Source organism: Hypanus sabinus, chromosome 2 (genome assembly GCF_030144855.1).
Source record: "Hypanus sabinus isolate sHypSab1 chromosome 2, sHypSab1.hap1, whole genome shotgun sequence".
NCBI lineage: Eukaryota > Metazoa > Chordata > Chondrichthyes > Myliobatiformes > Dasyatidae > Hypanus > Hypanus sabinus.
The window spans coordinates 73,162,196-73,187,357 of NC_082707.1; the positions used below are offsets into that span (position 1 = coordinate 73,162,196).

The following is a 25,162-nucleotide window of genomic DNA, read 5'->3' on the forward strand; positions in this document are numbered from 1 at the left end:
ACCAATAACGCACACTTGATAGATCTTTCCCATTTTGGTCTCAGCAGCTTCGCTTGCTGCTGCAATACCCGTGAAGGTCTGTTAAAATGATCTGGATTAAGTTTCACTTGCGTTACGGAGCTCTGGCTGAAGGGTGGGCTTTTCGATGTTTTGTGAACCGACCAGGGGACCGAAGTTAGCAAGCCAATGTCAGAAGGGGGCATAGTGTTGGGATATCTCTGGGAGAGGTGGGCATAAAACAGGGCAAACTTTCCTGGGGAGCGTATTTTTAACAAAACAACAAAAAGTATCCAAGTAAAATGTTAAACACGAGGAAAAGGGATAATTCGGAGACAAATTGCACCCGGAAGGAAATTAAAGGAAGACACCGTCTCCTCTTCGAGGGCGTGGCCAGAGGGTTTACATTTCACTGCACTTGTTTGGCGTAACCTACAATCGTAGTTTCTGATCTGCACAAACCCCACTGTTGTGCAGGTGCATCGACTATGAGCAGCTGCGGAGGAATGAGCCGTGGTTCCATTTACAACAGACTGAAATTTGTTAAGCGACCGGACGAGATCACAGGTAAAATATACATCACACCAAGAGTAAAATAAGGAGTGACCCCCAACACCGAGTTTGGGTGGGCAAACTCACTCCAGTGCTTGTGCACAAGTTGTTGCCGTCACAGATTTACGGCGCAGCTCACAGCGGAAAGCGTATTATTTGGAATATATTTCTACATGGGTCTTTGGCTGGTCGAGGTTCCAGAATGGAAAGGGATCTCCTGGTAAACCCGGACCTGGTTAGGTAGGCTTGGATAGTGAGAGGTCGGTATTAATACTCCAAAGTGTTTGTGATATATTTGAACAATTTTTAGTTACCACAATTCCCCACTCCCATCTACCGACGGTAATCATTCAACCATTAGTTTGATGAAGAACCTATTTAAATTTGCCTTAAAATATTCAAAAGATTTATGATCATTGTCGAATGAGAAGTAAAAAATGATGCTTTCGCCAGTCATGTTGTTCATGAACTTGAAGACACCAGGACACCAGGATAGCTTAGCGGTTAGTGGTGTCGAAGTTCCGAGTTCATTTCGGGGTCCGCCTGTCAGGAGTTTGTACGTTCTCCCCGTGATGGAGTGGGTAGCCTAACGGTTATTAGCCTAACTAGTAGTTGTAATTTTCATGGAAAGTAATATAAATGACTTTTGCAACAGTTTCATGATATGTGGCTGCAAATTGATTGGCTTTATTTTAGTTTTCATCTGCCTGATTAAAATCATTCCATTCAAAAGAAAAGACCTTGAGAGCTGAACTTTCAAGGATATATGGTGAATCAGAAAGATAGGTTAGTGGGCAGAGGGGGTGGGTGGCCCTGTGTATAAGAAATAATATTAAATCACTATAAAGGGATGACATAGGGTTGGAAGGTGTAGCGTCTCTATGGGTTGAGTTAAGAAATGACAAGGGTAAAAGGACCCAATAGCAGTTGTTTACTGGCCTCCAAACAGCAGCCAGGAAGTGGATTACAAATTACAAAGGGACTAGCAGGAAGGAGAGCAGAGCAGTAATGGCCGGAGTTTCTGCGAAATATGAGGGAAGTGCAAGACAAATATATTCCAAATAAGAAGAAATTTTCAAAGGGAAGAAGGAAACAACTGTGGCTGGAAAGTGAAGTCAGAGCCAAAGTAAAAGCAAAAGTACGAGCAAGCCAGAGCTGGTGGGAAGATAGAGGATAGAGAAGCTTTTAGAAACTTGCAGAAGAAAAGTAAGAAGGTCATTCAAAAGGAAAAGATGGATTATGAAAGGAAGCTAGTGTCTAATATCAAAGAAGATACTAAAAGCTTCTTTAAGTATATAAAGAGTAAAGGAGAATTGAGGGTAGATATAGGACCAGTACAAAATGACACTGGAGATATTGTAATGAGAGATGCAGAGATGGCAGAAGAACTGAATGCATATTTTGCATCAGTCTTCACAGTAGAAGACACCTGCAGTATACTGGACATTCAAGAGTGTCAGGGAAATGAAGTATGCACAGTGAAAATTACAACTGAGAAGGTGCTCAGGAAGTTTCATGGGCTGAGGGTGGATAAATCTCCTGGACCTGATGAAATGCACCCTCGGGTTCTGAATGGAGTAGCTGGAGAGATTGCAGAGGCAATAACAATGATCTTCAAGAATCAATAGATTCTGGCATTGTACTGGATGACTCGAAAATTGCAAATATTACTCCGTTATTTAAGAAGGGTGGGAGGAAGCAGAAAGGAAACTATAGACCTGTTAGCCTGACATCAGTGGTTGGGAATTTGTTAAAATCGATAGTTAGGGATGAGATTACGGAGTACCTGGAGGTACATGACAAGATAGGCCAAAGCCAGCATGGTTTCCTGAAAGGAAAATCCTGTCTGACTAACCTACTGCAACTTTTTGAGGATATTACAAGCAGGGTAGACAAAGGAGATGTGGTGTACTTGGATTTTCAGAAGGCCTTTGACAAGGTGCTGTACATGAAGCTGCTTAGCAAGATAAAATTCCCATGTATTTACAGGAAAGTTAATAGAGTGGGTGGAGCATTGGCTGGTTGGCAGAAAACAGAGAGTGGGAATAAAGGGATCCTATTCTGTCCGGCTGCCGGTTACCAGTGGAGTTCCGCAGGGGTCAGTGATGGGACCGCGGCTTTTTACTATGTATGTCAATGATTTGGACTATGGGATTAATGGATTTGTGAAAAATTTGCTGATGGTACAAAGATAGGTGGAGGAGTGGGAGTGTTGAAGGAACAGAGAGCCTGCAAAGAGACATAGATAGTTTAGGGGAACTGGCAAAGAAGAGGCAAATGAAATACAATGTTGGAAAGTGTATTTCATGCACATTGGTGGAAGAAATTAACAGGCAGACTATTATTTAGATGGAAATATATTCAAAATGCAAAGATACAAAGGGACTTGGGAGTCCTTGTGCAGGATACCCTTAAGGTGAACCTCTAGATTGAGTCGGTGGTGAAGAAGGTGAATGCAATGTTGGCATTCATTTCTAGAGGTATGGTATATAAGAGCAGGGATGTGATGTTGAGGCTCTATAAGGCTCTTGTGAGAGCAAACTTGAAGTATTGTGTGTAGTTTTGTGCTTATTTTAGAAAGGATATATTGACATTGGAGACGGTTCAGTGAAGATTCACGAGATTGATTCCAGGAATGAAAGGGTTACAGTATGAGGAACATCTGGCACTCTTGGACTTTATTCCTGGAGTTCAGAAGAATTGGGGGGGATCTTATAGAAATACTCTGAATGTAAAAAGGCCTGAAGAGATTAGAAATGGCAAAGTTATTTCCCATGGTAGGGGATTCTAGTACAAAAGAGCATGTCTTCAGGATTGAAGGATGTCCATTTAGAACAGAGAATGGCCTACTTCTGCTCCTATATCATATGGTCTTATATTCTTTCATTCAAACAAAATTACTTTTTACTTAAAACCCAAAAATGCTTCTGTACTCAGTCAAATTTTAGGCTAACTATTGTTTACTGTTATAATCATTTATAATTTATCTTATTGTTACTTGTGCTTGCCATTCTGTGGATTAGCAATCAAACATTGTTGATTTATGTTGAGTTACTCTTTCCTCTTGTGTCTGTGGTATCCTGATGTGCTACATCTTGTGTTCTTTTTCTCCAAATGTAAAATGGTAAGCCTCTTGGTTTTGAGCTGTCAGTTACAAGCTGTCAGTTATGAAGTTCAGAAGTCTGTTCCATTGAGTAGGGTGTGGTTCTTAACTGAATGCCTCAGCCCAGGAAAAGCCCAGTCCCATATCCTACATCACGGACCTATGAGACAGGATTTGCCAGGAAAGTCTGCCATATTTGATGGGAATTCAGCTATGTTGCCAAGATTTCAATGTTCTACAAATATTACTTTCAGGTAGGAATACATTATATATCAGCTCTGACATTCCAACCTCATGTCCCAACTATCAATAGGCAATGGGCTCTCCCAGTGATGCAGACTTGACCTGCGGGTTTTTTTGGCATGTTGATTGGCAAGAGGACAGCAGCCAAGTGAGACCCTGGAAGGAAAGAGTGTCCCTAGGTTATTGTCAGGGGAGTTGTGTTCGGGTGAGGATTGCGATGTTGAGATCTAGTTAGCAGATATAGAGAAAGATACAGTGTTTTCTTTCCCTAATTTTGGTAGAAATAATATTACATGCCAGTCACTATTAAAAATTTGAAAGGATTTCCTAATCATAATAACCTTAATCAAATGGATCTTGCTTCTAATGTTTTCAGAAATATAAACACAAAATTTAAGGTGATACTATTACATTGTTATTATTTAAAACCCTTGGCTACTTTAGGGAAAACACAGAAATTAGTAGATGTTTGGAATGTGCTGCCATGGAGGTGATAAAGACAAATATCAGCAGCATTCACGAAGAATTTAAACAGACACATGAACCAGAAGAGTTTGACAGAACGCAGACCCTATGCAAGCAGACGGGATTACTTTAACTTAGCTTCATGGTTGGTGTTGACATGATGTACCGATGAGCCTTGTTATGTACTTTTTTATGTTCTATAACAGAAAACAACCCAGAGCTCCTTCAAATCACCCCAGGATACACTCCAGTTGAAATGAAAATATATGTTTTGTAACCATCGGTATATCTGTTCATTTCTTCACTCACAGTTCTGGTAGTCTCTTTACCAATCAGATCAAATTTATTGAACCATTTTAGTTTATCTAAGCAAATACTTTTAATGAAGGCACTGTTCAAGAAGTTGTGGTTTGTGTATACTTAAATTCTTAAACAAATTCTGTAATAATTCCAACAAAATGTTCTATTGCAGGAGATGATGACCCAAATGTTTACAGAGTGGAAATGTCCTGTGGACACACTGTGGATCCCATTTCACTCACGGAATGGTGTCGGATCCGTATCAGCGAGGTGGATATCACAAACAATCCTTTCTGTTATATCTCATGCTCAATTCACTTTTTAAATGGGAATGCTTTACAATATTTGTTCAATTCCTATTACAGGGTCATTTCAAGTTCCACTGCCCTGCAGTAATAGATGACACAAATGAAGGCTGTGGAAAGGAATGGTCCTACATGGAGGTGTGCAGACATGCATTGCTCTCTGTTGAGGAACGATAGGATTTTGAAGAGAAGCTTGCCACTCTCGCCGCTTCAAGTTACTATGAATACAAACAGGTAAAGAGGACTGGCATCTAACTAACTGCTAATAAATAGGGGTCATTACTGGGTTTGTGAAAGCTGTGAAGCTTGGGATGGTGTGAGAGTCTGAAGAAATGAGGTAATATTCGGGGAGATTGACAGGCAATATTTTAAGAAGGACCACTATACAACAGAAATTTCAACATACTAAGCCAATGTTCTCACAAGGGTTTCCCAGAGACTATAACAATGAACAGGTTAACTGACCATTTTACTGCAAAAGAGAACTGAAAGATTACCTAATCAAAGGGTTTAAAATTATAAGGAGATTTGAAATGATCAATCTAGAGAAGAAATATTCACTTGTGGAAGAACACAATTTTCGATACTGTAATACAGAACTTTCTTGAAGAAATCCCATCGGGAATTCAGGAGAGACTAGAGAGAAATGCATAGTAACTGAGATCAATTTCAAAGAAGGTGAGGAAGGTGGATGAGTACATGAAGAAATAAAGATACACTGAGGGGCTGACATGAAATTAACTGACAAGCTTTATATGTGAAAATGAAAAAGTAGTCTGTGTTTCGGGCTGAGACCCTTCTTTAGGATTGGAAAGGAAGGGTGAAGACACCAGAATAAAAAAAATGAGTGGGGTGTGTGGAAGGAGAACTCGCTAGAATATGATAGATTAACTCAGATGGGTGGAAAAGGTAAAGAGCTGGAGAAGAAGGACTTTCCCATCAAACTCGCAGACAATTGATTTTTGGACTGTTACAGTGTAGCGGGCGGACCTCTACCTTGCAGAGGCCAGGAGGCAAGACCCCACTCCAGTCCATCAAAGAATTGTATCCAACACCATCACAAGTCAAGTCAAAATTTTTATTGTCATTTCAAGCATAACTGCTATGGACAGTACATAGTAAAAATGAGACAACATTTTTCAGGACCATGGTGTTACTACTGAACTACATAAAAAACAACACAGAGAAAAAAAACAACAACTATACTAGACTACAGACCTACCCAGGACTGCATAAAGTGTGCAAAACAGTGCAGGCGTTACAATAAATAATAAACAGACAATAGGACAGTAAGCTGCCAGTCCAGGCTTTGGGTATTGAGGAGTCTGATAGCTTGGGGGAAGAAAATATTACACAGTCTGTTTGTGAGACCCCGAATGCTTTGGTGCCTTTTCCCAGACGGCAGGAGGGAGAAGAGTTTGTATGAGGGGTGCGTGGGGTCCTTCATAATGCTAACCTCATCAACTCTGGAAAACTCAAACTTTCCTTACCCTGCACTGCTCATGTTTAGCTCCCACCCAAAATCCAGAAATCTGAGTGTCTGAGTCTCTTCTCACCCTGTCTCCTGTAGAAATGCTGTTGTCTTTTCTCAGTTCCTTCAGTTCCACTGTATTTGTTCCAGGATGAGGCTTTCCTTTCCAGGACATCAGAGATTCCATCTAGGTGTCTACATGGTGTCCACAGGATCTCGTATCTAACGCTCTAACTATGGAATCCTTGATCAATACTACATTCCTCTTCTCCTCCATTCTCTTCTGAGCCACAGCACCAAACTCTCCTTTCCTAGGTTGTTGGAAATAAGATATATAACCTTCCTTACTTTATATTGTGGAGATTAGCAAACATGATGAACCAAGAACAGGAATGATCTAGAGAAACACAAGCAAATGAGCTTCTCTGTCTGGTATGGTGGGGTGCTACTGCACAGGATCAAAAGAAACTGCAGGAGGTTGTGAACTTAGTCAGTTCCATCATGAGCACTAGACTCTGTAGCATCCAGGACACCTTAAAGGAACAATGCCTCACAAAGGCAGCATCTATCATTAAGGATCTCCATCACCCAGAACATGCCCCCATCTCACTGGTACCATCACAGAGCTTCATGAGCCCGAAGGCGTACACTCGATGGTTCAGGATCAGCTTCTTGCCTTCTGACATCCAATTTCTGAATTCACATTGAACCCATGAACTCTATATCACTACCTTTTTATTTTTTATATTTTCCCTATTTAACTTGACTTTTATATATATAAATTTACTGTTATTCATGTTTTTCTCCCTGTTATTATTTATTGCATGTTACTGCTGCAGTAAAGACTACAAATTTCACGACACATGCCAGTGATATTAAACCTGATTCTGATTCTGAAATGAGATCAGTTTAGATGGATGGCTCAGTTTGCAGGGAGCTGTTGGATGAAAGGGCCAGCTCACGTGCTGAATGAATCTTTGACTCTATGACTCAGATGCGTGCCTCCGTTGTAAATCAGTGTAAGGGTACACAGTCTCACTCAGTGATTGTGGTATAAACCCATTTGATCAAAGAATTGATCATCAGTTGAATATAACTCCGGAAATCTCTCAATGTATTTAGTACTTAGCCAACTGCTTGGGTATAACACTTCCGGGGGGTGGGGGAAGTTACTGCGATAATGATTTCATGTCTAAGTTACAGAAAATTTAATTTGTATGGAACATCAAAAAATATCAATACAGGAGATGCCATGACATTTACAAGCTAAGACTACATTATTATTTACAGTGGATGATCAGAAGTGTATGTCCTTAATTACTAATTTCATCATCTGTCTTTGTTAAGTGTCCTAGGTGTGGGAGTAATGTGGGACGGAAAGATGAGATGAACGTATCAGTGACTTGTTCAGTCTGCACGGCCATTGATGGAATCCCTTTTGCATTTTGCTGGCAATGTATGAAGAAGTGGAAAGGCCCAGCTCCGCGATCTGATAAATGTGATAATGAAGGATGCATTAATGAGCAGCTGAAATGCTTGAAGAATTGTGACACAAAAACTTTACCTGACAGCAATGTTCAAAATTGTCCTATAATCCGTGCTTGTCCCACTTGTGGTTTGCTTATAAAACATAAAGCTATGTGCAAATATGTCGTGTGCATCAGATGCAATAAGGAATTTTGCTTTGCCTGCCTTAACACAAAGGCAAATTGCAGGGCATCTTCTGAGTATTCATGTTATTGTGCTATACCTGTAGCCCCAAGGCAAACAAGTATTCCAGTGTGGAATCGTACTCAAGTTCAGACCTCCAATTCCACCTCAGATTCCTATTCAATTGGCAGTCCAAGTCCCACTCCACCACCCGCTCCAAGGCTCACTCCATCACCAGCTCCAATGCCACATCCCGCTCCAATGATACGTTACGCTCCAATACCACGCTCTGCTCCAAGTCCCACTCTTAATTATATTACATTTACTGAACAAATCATTCAGATACATGTTCAGGATTCTTCTTTAAATTCTAATTCTAATTGCACAATTCTATAAGTAAACAATCTATATCAGACATTGCTGAAGATACAAAAATGTAGTACAGTCAGTTAAATGTTGTTAGAGCGTATTATGTAATTTGCTTGACCCTTTGTTCTCTTGTGATGGATTATTTCATTCATTGTTCCAATGGTGATGTGATCTGAGAATACATAAGTAGAATAAATAATTGTCATTTCATCTTCCATAAAACATCCAGCCCTGGTTTAAAGTGGATTAATGCATTATATGTATATACAGTTTAAGTGCATGATAATAATGTCTCTTCATTTTTGTGCAGCATTCTGTGTATAATGTGAGGAAAACATAACTGATCACCTTTGTATTTACTGTTCTTCTGCATACACTTCCAAGTCAACCTTCTTGCTTTATTAAGTTTATAAGTATTAACATGTGAAGTGCATCAATAATCATATATCCAAACATAGGCTGGTGCATTAAGTAGTGTATCATCTTACGTGGTAATGTTATTAAAATATATTCAACTATTTTATAATCTTTTGTCAAATAAAATTTACATTTGAGCAGAGTTGCGCAAAACGGAATGTGGGGCAAGTCCATTTAAGTGAATAAATGGAAACAAAAAACAAAAATAAATTGTTCAAATCACAAGATGTAGCCCAAAACATGTCACCCACTCACATCCATCAGATGCTTAATCCATAATAATGTACTTGCAATGAGTCTTTATAATTTAAATTATTCACTTCAGAAAAAAATGTTGGTTACTCACTGAGAAACACACCATCACAGGAGACAGAGCTTATCCTTCAGTGGTGTACACAGTCTTCAGGCATAGGTTGAAGACGTGAAGGGAAAAATCTAACAGACACCTGAAGAGCAACTTCTTCATGCAGAAAGAGGTGAGTGTATGAAACCTGGTGCCAGAGAAATTACTTGATGAATGAGTTGGGTGAAAGGGCCTATTCCTAAGTTGATTTACTTGATCACTCTGTGACTGTTGCCCTTCACAGTTGTTTAAGTATGTACTGTTTGCATTTAAGAATGCTGTCAATATGTTTAGTAATTCCATATACCAAAATCATCTTACAATAATACAATTAACAGATAATGATATTAGAATATAGTTTATAGTTAAAACACTGCTAAGGCCCACATTTCTAAGAAATGTATCAAATGTTTACATCATTTTAATCCGTGGTGAACCTAATGTTAATCTGCTGACAATGTAGTGGTATGGTTAACACTTGTAATAATAGCGTTACCCACTTCCTTCTGCTGTACTGCTCACATCAACTTGCTTACTTCTCTGTGTCCATTCACTGCACCAGAACTTTGGCTGGCCATCTGACATGCACACCAGCTGTGTTCTGCAGAGATTTCAAGGCGGGCAGGCTGGCGTACAACATGTATGTAATGCCTGAGAAACTTCGGGTGAGATGCATTGCCAAATTTTGATCTTGACTTCTCTTCTTCACAGCTTACTCTTGTTGTAGCTTCATTGGGTAGGGTGACATCTAATGTACAGACGTCATTACAGGCTTTGATTGACTTCAAACATAGAAACATAGAAAACCTACAGCACAATACAGGCCCTTCGACCCACAAAGTTGTTCCGAACATGTCCCTACCTTAACAATTACTAGGCTTACCCATAGCCCTCTATTTTACTAAGCTTCATGTATCTATCTAAAAGACTCTTAAAAGACCCTATCATATCCGCCTCCACCCCCTTTGCCAGCAGCCCATTCCATGCACTCACCAGTCTCTGAGTAAAAAACTTTCCCCTGACATCTCCTCTATACCTATTCCCCAGCACCTTAAACCTACGTCCTCTTGTGGCAAACATTTCAGCCCTGGGAAAAAGCCTCTGACTATCAACATGATCAATGCCTCTCATCATCTTATACACCTCTATCAGGTCACCTCTCATCCTCCGTTGCTCCAAAAAGAAAAGGCAAAATTCACTCAATCTATTCTCATAAGGCATGCTCCCCAATCCAGGCAACATCATTGTAAATCTCCTCTGCACCCTTTCTATGGCTTTCACATCCTTCCTGTAGTGAGGCAACCAGAACTGAGCACAGTACTCCAAGTGGGGTCAGAACAGGGTCCTATAGTATGAGACCTTTAAGCATCAATTTTGTTCAATCTCTCAACATTTCAAACACTCTACTTTTCTGTATTGTGCCACATTCCTGTGCCGTCTGTCAGTTTCCCTTTATCCCACTGAACCCCCTTTTCATTCTGCTTCAGAATCTTAATCCAACCCATATATGTCATGTCAGCAAACCAAGAAGTACAACATTTGACTCTCTCCTTCAAAATGTTGCTGTAGTTCCTGAATTATTGAATGCCACGTGTTGATCCATGCTGTAACCAGTCAGACACAGACTGACCACCTGAGAGGGACATTCATTCCTTCTCTTAGGCTTCAGTCGAATTAGCAGTTCGCAGATCATGTCAGAGTATTACACCTAACTCCAATCATCTTGACAAGGTCTTCAATGGGACTTTATTGAAATCCTTCAAAAAGTCAAAACATGATGTCTGCTGGATCCCTATGATCTACTCTCTAGGGAGAACAGATCTATTCTCGAGGGAGTCTTGATCATAGGCTGGCCGAAACTCCTGAAGGCAGGTGGCAGATCAACTGGTGATCCCACTGATGATAGCACAGGACAGTTAACGTCTTAGTCCACACATATTTTCAATTCTTTTGTCCTGGACACCTGTGACTACCAGAAATAGTCTGGTTGGCAACTGGGAATAGTCTGGTGGCAGTGTGGAGAGACAGCGGACAGCCAGGAAAGTCTGGCACCGGGGGTGTCGGGATTGGCAGTCCGGGCACCAGCTCAGAAGAGCACCAATTTCTTGAAGCTTCTAGTTTACATTGAGAAACATACCCTCGGGGTCCTCCGAGAGCGGGGAGAATGGTGGACCCAACTGGTTGGATACAGTTAATTACAGGGAACAACTACGACCAAGAGCTAGGATAAGAGGCTCTGAGTGTCCAATGTGTTGGTGTGGGAGAGTGTTTTCCAACATTAAAGGTTTACGAGTCCATCAAGCAAAGTTGAAGTGCTATTCCATCCCAGTGGATGAAGATGAAACTACTTCACCAAGCACAGAAGATATTGGTCGTTTCAGCCATTGATACACAAGCCACAGATTCTTTGCATGGTGGCAGTGGTGAGGTGGTAGAGAAGAAGAGGAAGGTCAAGTGGCCAATAATGGCAGATGAGAAGGCTTGGCATGTATTTGTTGAGGATATCAGTATGATGTTGGAGAACACTCTCAGGGGAACATCAAAGAGAAAGTTTGAAGTTATGGGCAATATGATATATAATGCTGGAAAATACAGGTTTGGTTTAGTTGAGTTGAAGAAAGCAAAGCCTACACAGCAATCAAGCAGGCACCAGAAGGAGATTAGTAGATTGAGGAGAGAGCTTAGATCGTTGAGACAGAGGTGGGAGGTAGCAAGTGAGGGTGACAAGCCAGGGCTTGCTGGTCTCCGAGAGCAGTTCCGAACAAAGTTAGCATCAGTCCGTTGTGCATAGTCACAATCTAAAAAGAGAAAGAAGAGAGCGAAGGCAAGAGTGGCGTTCTTTGAGAACCCTCACCAGTTCACAAAGAGATTGTTTGAACAAAGTAGGAGCGGGCAGCTTAATATCTCTCAACAAGAACTTGAGGATGACCTGGCAGGCACGTACTCTAACGAACAACGGGAGGCTCCTTTGCTTGACATTTCTGGGCTTGTGAAGCCTACCGAGCCAGGAGTGAAGTTCAATCTGTCAGAACCCAAACTGGCAGAAGTCGAGCAGTTCATCAGAAAGGCAAGGTCAGATTCAGTGCTGGAACCTAATGGAGTGCCATATAAGGTGTTTAAGAAGTGTGATGTGTTGAGGAAATACTTGTGGAGATTGTTAAAGGTGGTGTGGAGACAAGGTGTTGTTCCTTTGTCATGGAGTGAGGCTGAAGGAGTATACATCCCGAAGGAAGAGATTTCTATTACATTGAATCAGTTCCCACCAATTTCACTCCTGAATGTAGACGGGAAGATTATGTTTGGCATTCTAGCAGAAAGAATATCTTCATTTGTGATAGAGAATGGATTGGTAAATACATCTGTGCAGACGGCTGGAATACCAGGCTTCACGGGATGCCTTGAACATACTAGTATGATATGGCATACCATCCAGGAGTCGAAAAGGTTGAGAGGAAATCTGGCCATAGTTTGGCTTGATCTTGCAAATGCGTATGGTTCCATTCCCCATATCCTGATTGAGTTTGCGATGGAATTCCTATGGATTCCTGCTAAGGTGAGGAACTTCGTTATGCAGTACTACAACGACTTCTGGATGAGATTTTCCACTCAGCACTTTACAACTAGGTGGCAGAGCTTGGACTTTGGTATCCCAATGGGATGTGTGATATCCCAATGGGATATCCCATTCTTTTTGTATTAGCCACGGAGGTCATTGTGAGGGCTGCAGAATCAATGGGACCAGATGTTGCACTTGATGGCGGAGGGAAGTTACCACCAATATGAGCATTCATGGGCAATCACACACTTTTGGGTCCTAGCACAGAGGCAGTGGGAAATGTACTATCTGGACTTGAGGAGCTAATGGATTGGAGAAGAATGAAGTTCAAGACCAAGAAGTCAAGGAGCCTTGTTCTTAGGAGAGGAAAGCTGGTTGACTTTCATTTCACCCTTTGTGGAGAGGAGATTCCATCCATTCAGGACCGCAAAGCCTCGGGCAATGGTACACAGAGGAGCTGAGTGACAGCAAGAGGCCTCAAGAGACAGGAGAACAGATCAGCAGAGGTCTGATGTCTGTCGACAAGTGTGGCTTGCCTGGCAAGTTGAAGTTGTGGTGCTTGCAGTACAGACTGATGCCATGGACAATGTGGCCACTAACTGTCTATGAAGTGGCAATATTCCATGTTGAGACAATGGGATGGAAGATCAACAAGAATGTGAAGAAGTGGCTTGGAGTACCGAGCAGCCTCACTAATGTTGCAATCCACAGTAACCAGAGAAAGCTTACCAACCCAGTGCAATCCCTTGTTGAAGAGGTCAAGGTAGCCAAGGTAGGATCACTCTTGATGCTTCGAGACTCAAAAGACCCTGTCATCAAGAACGCCCAGCCGGATGTGAGATCAGGCAGGAAGTGATCATCCCGGGCAGCAGTTGATGAGGCAGCGTCTAGACTGAAGCACAAGGAGACAGTTGGGGCTACCCAGCTAGGCCGCCAGGGACTTGGATGGACAACCCACAAGTGGTGGTCATCTTCTACAGGTAAGGAGCGTCGTGAGCTTGTAACATAAGAAATACGATAGGTAGAAGAGGAGAAGAGGTTAGATAAAGCAGCTGGCCTGACCAAACAAGGGGCTTGGACCTGGTGGGTAAGTGTTGAACAACGACATCTATCTTGGAATGTTCTGTGGCAGATGGAACCACTCCACATTTCTTTTCTATATAGTGCAGTGTATGACCTGCTCCCAACACCTGCCAACCTCAGCACCTGGTATGAAGATAAGACAGACAGGTGTGCTGCTTGTGGCGAAAAGGGAACAATTCAGCATATTTTGAGTGCATGCAGAGTCAATCTTTCCAGCAGAATGTACACTTGGAGACATAACAACGTTCTCGAAGTTGTAACAGAAGCAGTTGAACAGAGAGTACTGCAGCACAACGTATCTCATACTCCATGCTGCACAGAACATCGCATACCATTTGTGAAAGAAGGCTCCAGGTCAAGGGTGTTCAGCGCAGGCCCGTGATCAAGCATACTTTCTTCAGCCAAAGATTGGTGTGTCAAGGCCGACCTAGATGGGAAAGGCAGTTTCCCGGAGCAAATAGTTTTCACCACATTGCATCCAGATATAATCGTCTGGTCTGACACCAGTAGAGAAGTGGTTATTGGTGAACTCACAGTCCCCTGGGAAGACAACATCGATGAAGCCCATGAGTGCAAGTTAACCAAGTATGCAGAATTAAGATCAGAGTGCAGAGACAGAGGGTGGAAGGTCTCACGCTGTCCATTCGAAGCAGGTTGCCGTGGCTTTATTGCGTTCACTTTCCAGAAGTGGCTGCATGACTTTGGCTTCACTGGAAGAGAGATGAAGTCAACCAGCAGGGCTGTAGCTGAGGCAGCAGAGACAGGATCAGCATGGGTGTGGACCAAGTACGTCCAGAGGGGCAGATAGTCGGACGGTGTATCCATCTTTTGTAAAATCTTCAGTAGCTGCATAGACACCTGAAGAGTAGACTATCTGTTGGATGGAAGCGACCAACAACTCTGATAGAGGCTGATGCCATGTTGTTAAGCTCATCAGTGGGAGGTGGTGCTTTAGCACAGCTGGCCCACCACCTCGAGGGAGTCTTGAAACTCCTGAAGACAGGTGGCAGATCAACTGATGATCCCACTGATGATAGCACAGGACAGTTAGCATCTTAGTCCACGTGTATTTTCATATCTAATTCTAGTCACATACTGTCAGTTTTCAGTGGTCCGGAATCCGCGTTCAGGGTCTCAATCCGGTCTGAGTGCTCCGGTCTCCGGGTCTTACATCTGTTCCTCCCGGCCCCTTTGAGCCTGTTAAGTTCATCCTGGATCAAGGAGGCACACCTGTGGCCAATTCGGCTGCAGGTGTTTATAAGGGGCCATGGGACGGAGACCAGGTGGGTGGTTGTTTTGTTCTGTATTGGTTGTTGGCTTGTTCTGTATATGGTCTATCTGGTTGATCTTGTTCCCCTGCTTCTCTCTGGTGCGTGGGCCCTGCTGTTCTGCTTTATTCTCCTTGCTTCTGCTGCCATGCTGTTGGTTGCCTTTCCCAATTTACCAATGTACCTGGTGGATCACTGTAGTTTTGCAGCTTACCCTGGACTCAGCTTCCTACCCGTTGCCCCTGTCGGGTTGTTCTGGCCGGACTGCCTTTTCCCGGTGGGGGTTCTGCCCCTTCCTACCTGTTGCTTCTGTCGGGTGGTTCCGGGTGGACTGCTGCTGCCTGGTGGGGGTTCTGCCCCTTCCACCTATTGCTCCCTAAGGGTTGCACCCTGCAACTGCCCTGGTGTCTGTGACTGACCCAGGGTTCTGTGTTTTCTGCCTGAGAGGCAGCCCTGCCCGGGATCCATGTGGCCCTTCCTAGGGACTCCTACCCTTGCCTCCCCTCGTGTCCCATGGATTGTGTCCCGCACCTGCCCAGTTGTCCATGACTGGCCCAGGCCTCTGTGTTCCCACCTGGGAGGCGGCCCTGCCTGGGATCCCTGCAGCCTGCCCTGAGGAATCTGTCTGCCTGCCCGCCCCGAACCGTGGGATCGTCCTCCCTCGTCTGAACTCTGGGATGCTCCCGCCTGCCTCCCTCGTCTGAACTCTGGGATGCTCCCGCCTGCCTCCCTCGTCTGAACTCTGGGATGCTCCCGCCTGCCTCCCTCGTCTGAACTCTGGGATGCTCCCGCCTGCCTCCCTCGTCTGAACTCTGGGATGCTCCCGCCTGCCTCCCTCGTCTGAACTCTGGGATGCTCCCGCCTGCCTCCCTCGTTTGAACTCTGGGATCCTCCCGCCTGCCTCCCTCGTCTGAACTCTGGGATCCTCCCGCCTGCCCGCCTCGTCTGAACTCTGGGATCCCCCCGCCTGCCCCCCTCGTCTGAACTCTGGGATCCCCCCGCCTGCCCCCCTCGTCTGAACTCTGGGATCCCCCCGCCTGCCCCCCTCGTCTGAACTCTGGGATCCCCCCGCCTGCCCCCCTCGTCTGAACTCTGGGATCCCCCCGCCTGCCCCCCTCGTCTGAACTCTGGGATCCCCCCGCCTGCCCCCCTCGTCTGAACTCTGGGATCCCCCCGCCTGCCCCCCTCGTCTGAACTCTGGGATCCCCCCGCCTGCCCCCTCGTCTGAACTCTGGGATCCCCCCGCCTGCCCCCCTCGTCTGAACTCTGGGATCCCCCCGCCTGCCCCCCTCGTCTGAACTCTGGGATCCCCCCGCCTGCCCCCCTCGTCTGAACTCTGGGATCCCCCCGCCTGCCCCCCTCGTCTGAACTCTGGGATCCCCCCGCCTGCCCCCCTCGTCTGAACTCTGGGATCCCCCCGCCTGCCCCCCTCGTCTGAACTCTGGGATCCCCCCGCCTGCCCCCCTCGTCTGAACTCTGGGATCCCCCCGCCTGCCCCCCTCGTCTGAACTCTGGGATCCCCCCGCCTGCCCCCCTCGTCTGAACTCTGGGATCCCCCCGCCTGCCCCCCTCGTCTGAACTCTGGGATCCCCCCGCCTGCCCCCCTCGTCTGAACTCTGGGATCCCCCCGCCTGCCCCCCTCGTCTGAACTCTGGGATCCCCCCGCCTGCCCCCCTCGTCTGAACTCTGGGATCCCCCCGCCTGCCCCCCTCGTCTGAACTCTGGGATCCCCCCGCCTGCCCCCCTCGTCTGAACTCTGGGATCCCCCCGCCTGCCCCCCTCGTCTGAACTCTGGGATCCCCCCGCCTGCCCCCCTCGTCTGAACTCTGGGATCCCCCCGCCTGCCCCCCTCGTCTGAACTCTGGGATCCCCCCGCCTGCCCCCCTCGTCTGAACTCTGGGATCCCCCCGCCTGCCCCCCTCGTCTGAACTCTGGGATCCCCCCGCCTGCCCCCCTCGTCTGAACTCTGGGATCCCCCCGCCTGCCCCCCTCGTCTGAACTCTGGGATCCCCCCGCCTGCCCCCCTCGTCTGAACTCTGGGATCCCCCCGCCTGCCCCCCTCGTCTGAACTCTGGGATCCCCCCGCCTGCCCCCCTCGTCTGAACTCTGGGATCCCCCCGCCTGCCCCCCTCGTCTGAACTCTGGGATCCCCCCGCCTGCCCCCCTCGTCTGAACTCTGGGATCCCCCCGCCTGCCCCCCTCGTCTGAACTCTGGGATCCCCCCGCCTGCCCCCCTCGTCTGAACTCTGGGATCCCCCCGCCTGCCCCCCTCGTCTGAACTCTGGGATCCCCCCGCCTGCCCCCCTCGTCTGAACTCTGGGATCCCCCCGCCTGCCCCCCTCGTCTGAACTCTGGGATCCCCCCGCCTGCCCCCCTCGTCTGAACTCTGGGATCCCCCCGCCTGCCCCCCTCGTCTGAACTCTGGGATCCCCCCGCCTGCCCCCCTCGTCTGAACTCTGGGATCCCCCCGCCTGCCCCCCTCGTCTGAACTCTGGGATCCCCCCGCCTGCCCCCTCGTCTGAACTCTGGGATCCCCCCGCCTGCCCCCCTCGTCTGAACTCTGGGATCCCCCCGCCTGCCCCCCTCGTCTGAACTCTGGGATCCCCCCGCCTGCTCCCCTCGTCTGAACTCTGGGATCCCCCCGCCTGCCCCCCTCGTCTGAACTCTGGGATCCCCCCGCCTGCCCCCCTCGTCTGAACTCTGGGATCCCCCCGCCTGCCCCCCTCGTCTGAACTCTGGGATCCCCCCGCCTGCCCCCCTCGTCTGAACTCTGGGATCCCCCCGCCTGCCCCCCTCGTCTGAACTCTGGGATCCCCCCGCCTGCCCCCCTCGTCTGAACTCTGGGATCCCCCCGCCTGCCCCCCTCGTCTGAACTCTGGGATCCCCCCGCCTGCCCCCCTCGTCTGAACTCTGGGATCCCCCCGCCTGCCCCCCTCGTCTGAACTCTGGGATCCCCCCGCCTGCCCCCCTCGTCTGAACTCTGGGATCCCCCCGCCTGCCCCCCTCGTCTGAACTCTGGGATCCCCCCGCCTGCCCCCCTCGTCTGAACTCTGGGATCCCCCCGCCTGCCCCCCTCGTCTGAACTCTGGGATCCCCCCGCCTGCCCCCCTCGTCTGAACTCTGGGATCCCCCCGCCTGCCCCCCTCGTCTGAACTCTGGGATCCCCCCGCCTGCCCCCCTCGTCTGAACTCTGGGATCCCCCCGCCTGCCCCCCTCGTCTGAACTCTGGGATCCCCCCGCCTGCCCCCCTCGTCTGAACTCTGGGATCCCCCCGCCTGCCCCCCTCGTCTGAACTCTGGGATCCCCCCGCCTGCCCCCCTCGTCTGAACTCTGGGATCCCCCCGCCTGCCCCCCTCGTCTGAACTCTGGGATCCCCCCGCCTGCCCACCTCGTCTGAACTCTGGGATCCCCCCGCCTGCCCCCCTCGTCTGAACTCTGGGATCCCCCCGCCTGCCCCCCTCGTCTGAACTCTGGGATCCCCCCGCCTGCCCCCCTCGTCTGAACTCTGGGATCCCCCCGCCTGCCCCCCTCGTCTGAACTCTGGGATCCCCCCGCCTGCCCCCCTCGTCTGAACTCTGGGATCCCCCCGCCTGCCCCCCTCGTCTGAACTCTGGGATCCCCCCGCCTGCCCCCCTCGTCTGAACTCTGGGATCCCCCCGCCTGCCCCCCCGTCTGAACTCTGGGATCCCCCCGCCTGCCCCCCCGTCTGAACTCTGGGATCCCCCCGCCTGCCCCCCCGTCTGAACTCTGGGATCCCCCCGCCTGCCCCCCCGTCTGAACTCTGGGATCCCCCCGCCTGCCCCCCTCGTCTGAACTCTGGGATCCCCCCGCCTGCCCCCCTCGTCTGAACTCTGGGATCCCCCCGCCTGCCCCCCTCGTCTGAACTCTGGGATCCCCCCGCCTGCCCCCCTCGTCTGAACTCTGGGATCCCCCCGCCTGCATTAAACCTTAATTGCCATGGCATCCCCATCCTGTCCTCCCCCTAGTACTTAAGTGCCCGCGTCCTGTGTTGGAGTCCATCCGGCCCCGTCCCTGACACATGCTCAAAAACTCAGCTAAAATCATCAAATATGACACCTTATTCATAAATCTTCTCAATCCTATTATTTTGTTGTGATATGTTATTACATCTTTCATTATAGGTCCCAGCATTTTCCTTGTTCATCAGGCTGTCAGATTGGTACTGAGTATGTTCCTGAGTTGGTACATATTTGACCACAGGAGCAGTGCTGTAATATACTAGGATTGCTTAAGGGCATTTTCTACTAGATAACATCATCTGCATATGATATATTCCAGATACCTTTGCTAGGTTGAAGTAATTTATACCGATGGTCTCAAAGCTTCTGAGGACAACGGTGCAAATAACGTAGCTGTCGTTGCCTGGCAGAATGCAAACCTATTAATCTAGCCCCTGTTACAAATGGGAGCATTGGGAGCAAATCCAAGTGCATGACACAGACACAGAGGTAGTATAAACAGAACTGGGTTTATTGATAGTTACTAGGAAGGCCAGGGAGTGAGGACAAAAGGTCAACATGGATGTAAACGTTGGATAACAAACCAGTAAAACCTGGACTAGGACTTGGACAAGGAACCTGGACTTGCACCTGCCTTGGACTCGACTTGGACTAGGAACCTGGACTCGGACTCGACTTGGACTAGGAACCTGGACTCGGACTCGACTTGGACTAGGAACCTGGACTCGGACTCGACTTGGACTAGGAACCTGGACTCGGACTCGACTTGGACTAGGAACATGGACTCGGACTCGACTTGGTCTAGGAACCTGTACTCGGACTCGGCGTGTTCTAGGAACCTGGACTTGGACTCGGCTTGGACTAGGAACCTGTACTCGGACTCGGCGTGATCTAGGAACCTGGACTTGGACTAGGAACCTGGACTCGGACTAGGAACCTGGACTCGGACTAGGAACCTGGACTCGGACTAGGAACCTGGATTCGGACTCGGCTTGGACTAGGAACCTGGACTCGGACTCGGCTTGGACTAGGAACCTGGACTTGGACTTCGGCTTGGACTTGGAACTTGGATCTCAACTTGGTCTCAGAACTTGGACCTTGGCTTGGACTTGGCACTTGGATGTTGACTTGGACTCAGAACTCAGATGATTAGCTTAGACTTGGACTTGACTTAGACAATGAAAATACAGAATACCCAACTCGCAGTAGTGGCAAACGGCCGGACCTACTTGGACAATGAGGGAACAAAACCACACAATAAACGTCCATTCATATCTTTGCTCGGAGTGGCAGCAAACGGCCAGCAAGTTTCAGCCAGCCATGAAAATGACAGAATTTGTACCTTACTCCGATCAGCGGCAAAAGCAGCCAGCAGCTCAACTGGACGTGAAAATGACTGAATTTGCTAAGCAGCCACAGGCATCAAAGCAACGAGAGTCCACGATTCTCGGTGGTTCCGGGATGAGCATAGCCACACTGGCTACAGTGAGATGACTGGCTTCCGGTGACTGTTTTCTGGTGACGTGCTGCTGGTGATGGTCCAGCAATAACCGCTTAACCCAAAGCTTTTATGTTGCTTGTACGAAATGAAGATCAGGTGCCTTAATCAAGCCGCCCAAAGGAACACGGGGAAAAGGAAACAACTGGAATGAGGAATCCACAGACCGGACCATGACAGCCCCATTGTCAACCGCGACTGGTGAATGCAGACAAGAGAACTCATGGTCTCTACACTTTGCAAATCCAATCCTGAGCAGCCAGCGCAATCCCCACCATCTGTGCTCTGTAACAATACTGCTTGTAACACTGTACTTTTCACTTCAAACTGATTGCTGCTTGCAATTTCCATGAAGAGATGAAGATCTGTTCTTGTTTTGAAGCAGAAGCTGAGCAAGGAATATTTTGTTAGAATTTTAACTTTGTGAGAAACAACTTCAACCCTTTGGAAAAGTCATGCTGCTGTACTAGAAAACTGAGCTGGCAATAAGCTTTTCAGACCTTAGAAAGTGAATATCCCTCACACTTCTTCACACATAGCAGTTTGGGGCCCAATAGTTTTACATTGGAATGTTTTAATGTCTTGTGTTTGGCCAATGCAGGCATGAAGTCTCATGAGCACCTCACTTTGTCAAACATATCCATTAGCAACAAACCCAGGTGTCTTTCTAACTTAAAATAAGTTCTGCTAGCAATTTTCATTGAGAATGGTAAACTGGTTCTTATTCACAACAAGAAGTTGAGCAAGGTCTGTTTGTTATCATTTCAATTAACTTTGTCACAAACAAATCTGACTCTTTGGGAAAGTCATGCTGCTGTAAAAGAAAGATGAGGTTGGCAATAAGCTTCTCACGTCCTAGCAATAAATATCCATCACACTGTCATGCATTATTTAACAATTCTGCTTTCCAGCTCCAGGGCACTGAACTGCATCCAGACTTCAGGAGCTGTCTGCTCTCTCTGTGATGTGTGGTTTTCCCATTGTTGCTCTGGCTTCCTCCCACAACTTCACTCCGGGCAAGAACCACAGACTGGAACCTCCGCCTTAGATTCTGTCTGCTCCCACGATCTGATCGTACGCTGCCATCGGGCAGGAGGTACAGGAGCCTGAAGACCCCACCCTAACCTCAACTCCAACTCTATCTCAAGTCCGGAATCTTGAGTGACGAGATCAAGAACCACAAAAAGGATGATTTTCACATTACCCACACAATCACAATCTAACATTAACCTGGTTAAACACAGCTTCTTCCACACTGCCACTGGGTTTCTGAGCTGAACTGAAGAACCCTACCTTAGACTAGATTTTTTTTTCTCAGTCTTGACCCTTCCCAAATTTTACTGACGTATCATAGAAAGGATTCTATTTGGATGCAAAGCTGCCTCGTATGGCAACTGCTCTGTACATGAACACAAGAATCTGTAGAGTTGTCAACACAGCTCAGCATATCATGGAAACCAGAGTCTCCTCTGTGAACTCTGTCTACACTTCTCACTGCCTCACTAAAGCAGGCAGAATAATCAAAGGCCCCACCCACCCTGGACATTTTCTCTTCTCCCCCCTCCATCAGGCAAAACTTACAAAAGCTTGAAAGCATGTATTACCAGGCTCAAGGACTGCTTCTACCCCGCTGTGACCAGACTCTTCCATGTACCACTTTTACAAGATGGAATCATGGTTACACAATCTATGTTGTTATGATCTTGCACTTTATCATTTCCCTACTCTCCACTTTCTCTGTAGATTTAATAGTTTATTCTGCATTGTTATTCTTTTCCCTTGCTCTACCTCAATTCACTGTGTAATGATTTGATCTGTATGAACAGTAATCAAGACCAGTTATTCATTGTGTCAGGTACATGTGACAATACTAAATCCATGGGGACAAACAGCCGGGTGGAAAATGCTACACTATCTGATGAATGAAGAGAAGCTTGCAAGAGAAGAGTGAGCAAAGGACCAGCTTACAATGGAGCTTGTCTTCTCTCCAGGCAAGAACCACAGACTGGAGCCTCCATCTTGTCTGCCTGAGGTCGAAGCAGAATGATGATTGTCTCGGGGTGTGAGCAGATCACTCAGCCAATGCTCCTGAGTTCAGAAGGGATTTCGGACAGACTCCATGTGGATCATCCACTCATGAGGGTGGAGCTCAGAGCAGCTGAGGGAGCCAGCTGCTGGATTGAATGACTCCGGCTGAAGTGGCCAAGAGTGTCACACCATCGTTCAAGCACCAATGGGAATCAGTGTGTCGACAAGACTGAGAGACCGATGAGAGTAGCCATGCAATACCTGCAGATATCTGGACTCTGGTCATAATGTCTGTCTGAACACTGATTTAACTCATCCCCAAGTCTGGAATTGGATAATGTCACTGTCTGAGCCTATGGAAATCACAGGTGAACACATCCATGTCCATTGGCCTTGAAGCCCACTGGTCCTCAGGGTGGCCCCACCCTGGTGGCAAAGCATCTGAAGGGCCTGAGAGCAACAGCACCGAGCCGGGAGAAGGCTGGGGTCCTGGGACTCCGGCTCAATCAGATGTTGCGACACAGATCCATGGACACATTCCCCACGTGGAAAGGGCATTATGAGGCTTTGTGATTACTCTTGCTGGATGTGAATAGTCAGAGACCATAACATCACAGGCCAGGATGTCCACCAGTAGAGGATGACACATAGGGCCAAACCAACCCACATTGTAGCAACATGAGAATATGCTCCCTTCAACAGTCTGCTTGGTCTATCCTCTCCTGATGTGGAAATGCAGTTCAGGAAGAGTAGAAGTTGAAGTTCAAGTCTATTTTCATTTCAATCATATATGTGCATATCGCCAAACAAAACAATGTTCCTCCAGACCAAGATGCACAACACAATACATATAGCTCAAACACAACACAACAAGTAATTTTACTCAAGTAGACTAACAAATGTGTTCCTGAGTTGATACATGTTTGACTGCAGGAGCACTGCTGTAATATACTAAGATTGGTTAAGGGGCTTAAAGCTTCTCAAGCAGCCATTGAATTGGGGGACATTTGTATAATGATGTACATCAATCCCTTGATAGCCTAGCCAAGTCTACCATCAAACTCTGGCTTATCTCTTGCTCCTTTATAAAATATTGTGATCACATTTCCAAACCTCCAATCTCCAGTCAACCTCTGTGAGAATTTAAAATTCTCTCTTTGCTGGGTGTTCGTGAGGCTCTCCCTCACTGCCCACTCTTTGTGATATCTGCTGCTCTCTGACTCACCAAACTCTGGAAAAAAAGTAAAGTTGACATTTCGGGTTGAAATCTTTTCTCAGGACTGTTCACCTCTCTCCTACCAGCTTGTGCTCCCCCCATCTTCCAATTCTGGTTTCTGTACCCTTCCTTTCCAATCCTGATGAAGGGCCTCAGCCCAGTGAGTCAACTGTTTACTCCCTCCATTGATGCTCCAAAATTCCTTCAGAATTTTTTGTGGTCAAAGTTTCAAGCATCTGCAGAATCTCTTGTGTTTATACACAGAGCCCAGCTTGTAGCAGAGATGGGAAGATAAAGAGTGGTGACAGTTATTACATTGTTTACTGTAATCAGTCAGCCTTGTGATGGCAATGAATAAAGAATTCTGTTCTTGTCATTTACTATAATCCCCAGCTGGGACATCTGCACAGCCTTTCAAAAGCCTTTCATAATCTTTTCAAAAGTTTATCCCAAAATAACCTTTTTCTTTACTCACAGTTGTGCTGTAAATTGTGGCGTGTGGCCAAACGGTTAGGGCAGGGGTAGGCAACCCGTGACTCTTTCATCTCTGTGCTGTGGCTCCCTGTGGCTTTGGAAAATAAATGATGTGTATTTAAATAAAATGTATTTGTTAGTTTTTGAAATGTAATTCTAAATTTGAAGATTATGGTGATCTTGTACAATCTAAATAAAACATGTTTTTTGTCGCTATTAATATACGTCACCACTGCCAATGCCTGACACCCGCCAGTGCGCGATTTCTTTAATTTTTCGATCCAAGATAGGCTAACTATGGAGAATTCTAAAAAAAAGAAAAGTGACTGAAGAAAACAGAACGTTTAATGATACGTGGGCAGATTCATTTGCTTTCACTGCTGACGAGACTGGTTTACCAGTATGCTTAATATGCAATGAGAAACTAGCAAACAACAAAAAGTCAAAAGTCGCAAGACATTTCCAGAATAAACACGCAGCCTTTGCTCAAAAATATCCAGATGGAGATGAGAGAAAAAAAGCCGTTTTGGAACTGATGCGGAAGGTTGATCTGAGCAAAAATCATTCCAAGAAGTGGATGAAGTCTGGAAAATCAACTACATATCCTAGTTTCGTTGTCGCTCAGGAAATAGTCAGGCACGGGAAGCAGTTTACAGATGGTGAATAAATAAAAGAATCTTTCATTAAGATTTCAGAACATCTATTCACGGACTTTAAAAACAAGAGTGAAATTGTGCAGAAAATCAGGGATATGCCTCTCTCTGCAAAGACTGTCAAAGACAGAACCATAAAAATGGCAGAAGACATCACAAGACAGCAAATTAAAGACATCAATTCAGCTGTG

The 25,162-nt window shown here is 46.8% G+C and overlaps 1 pseudogene; it reads left to right on the plus strand.

The window, feature by feature from the left end:
* The first annotated feature begins 430 nt into the window (after positions 1–430).
* On the plus strand, positions 431–8,725 carry LOC132404928 (uncharacterized protein DDB_G0292642-like; annotated as a pseudogene).
* The last annotated feature ends 16,437 nt before the right edge of the window (positions 8,726–25,162 follow it).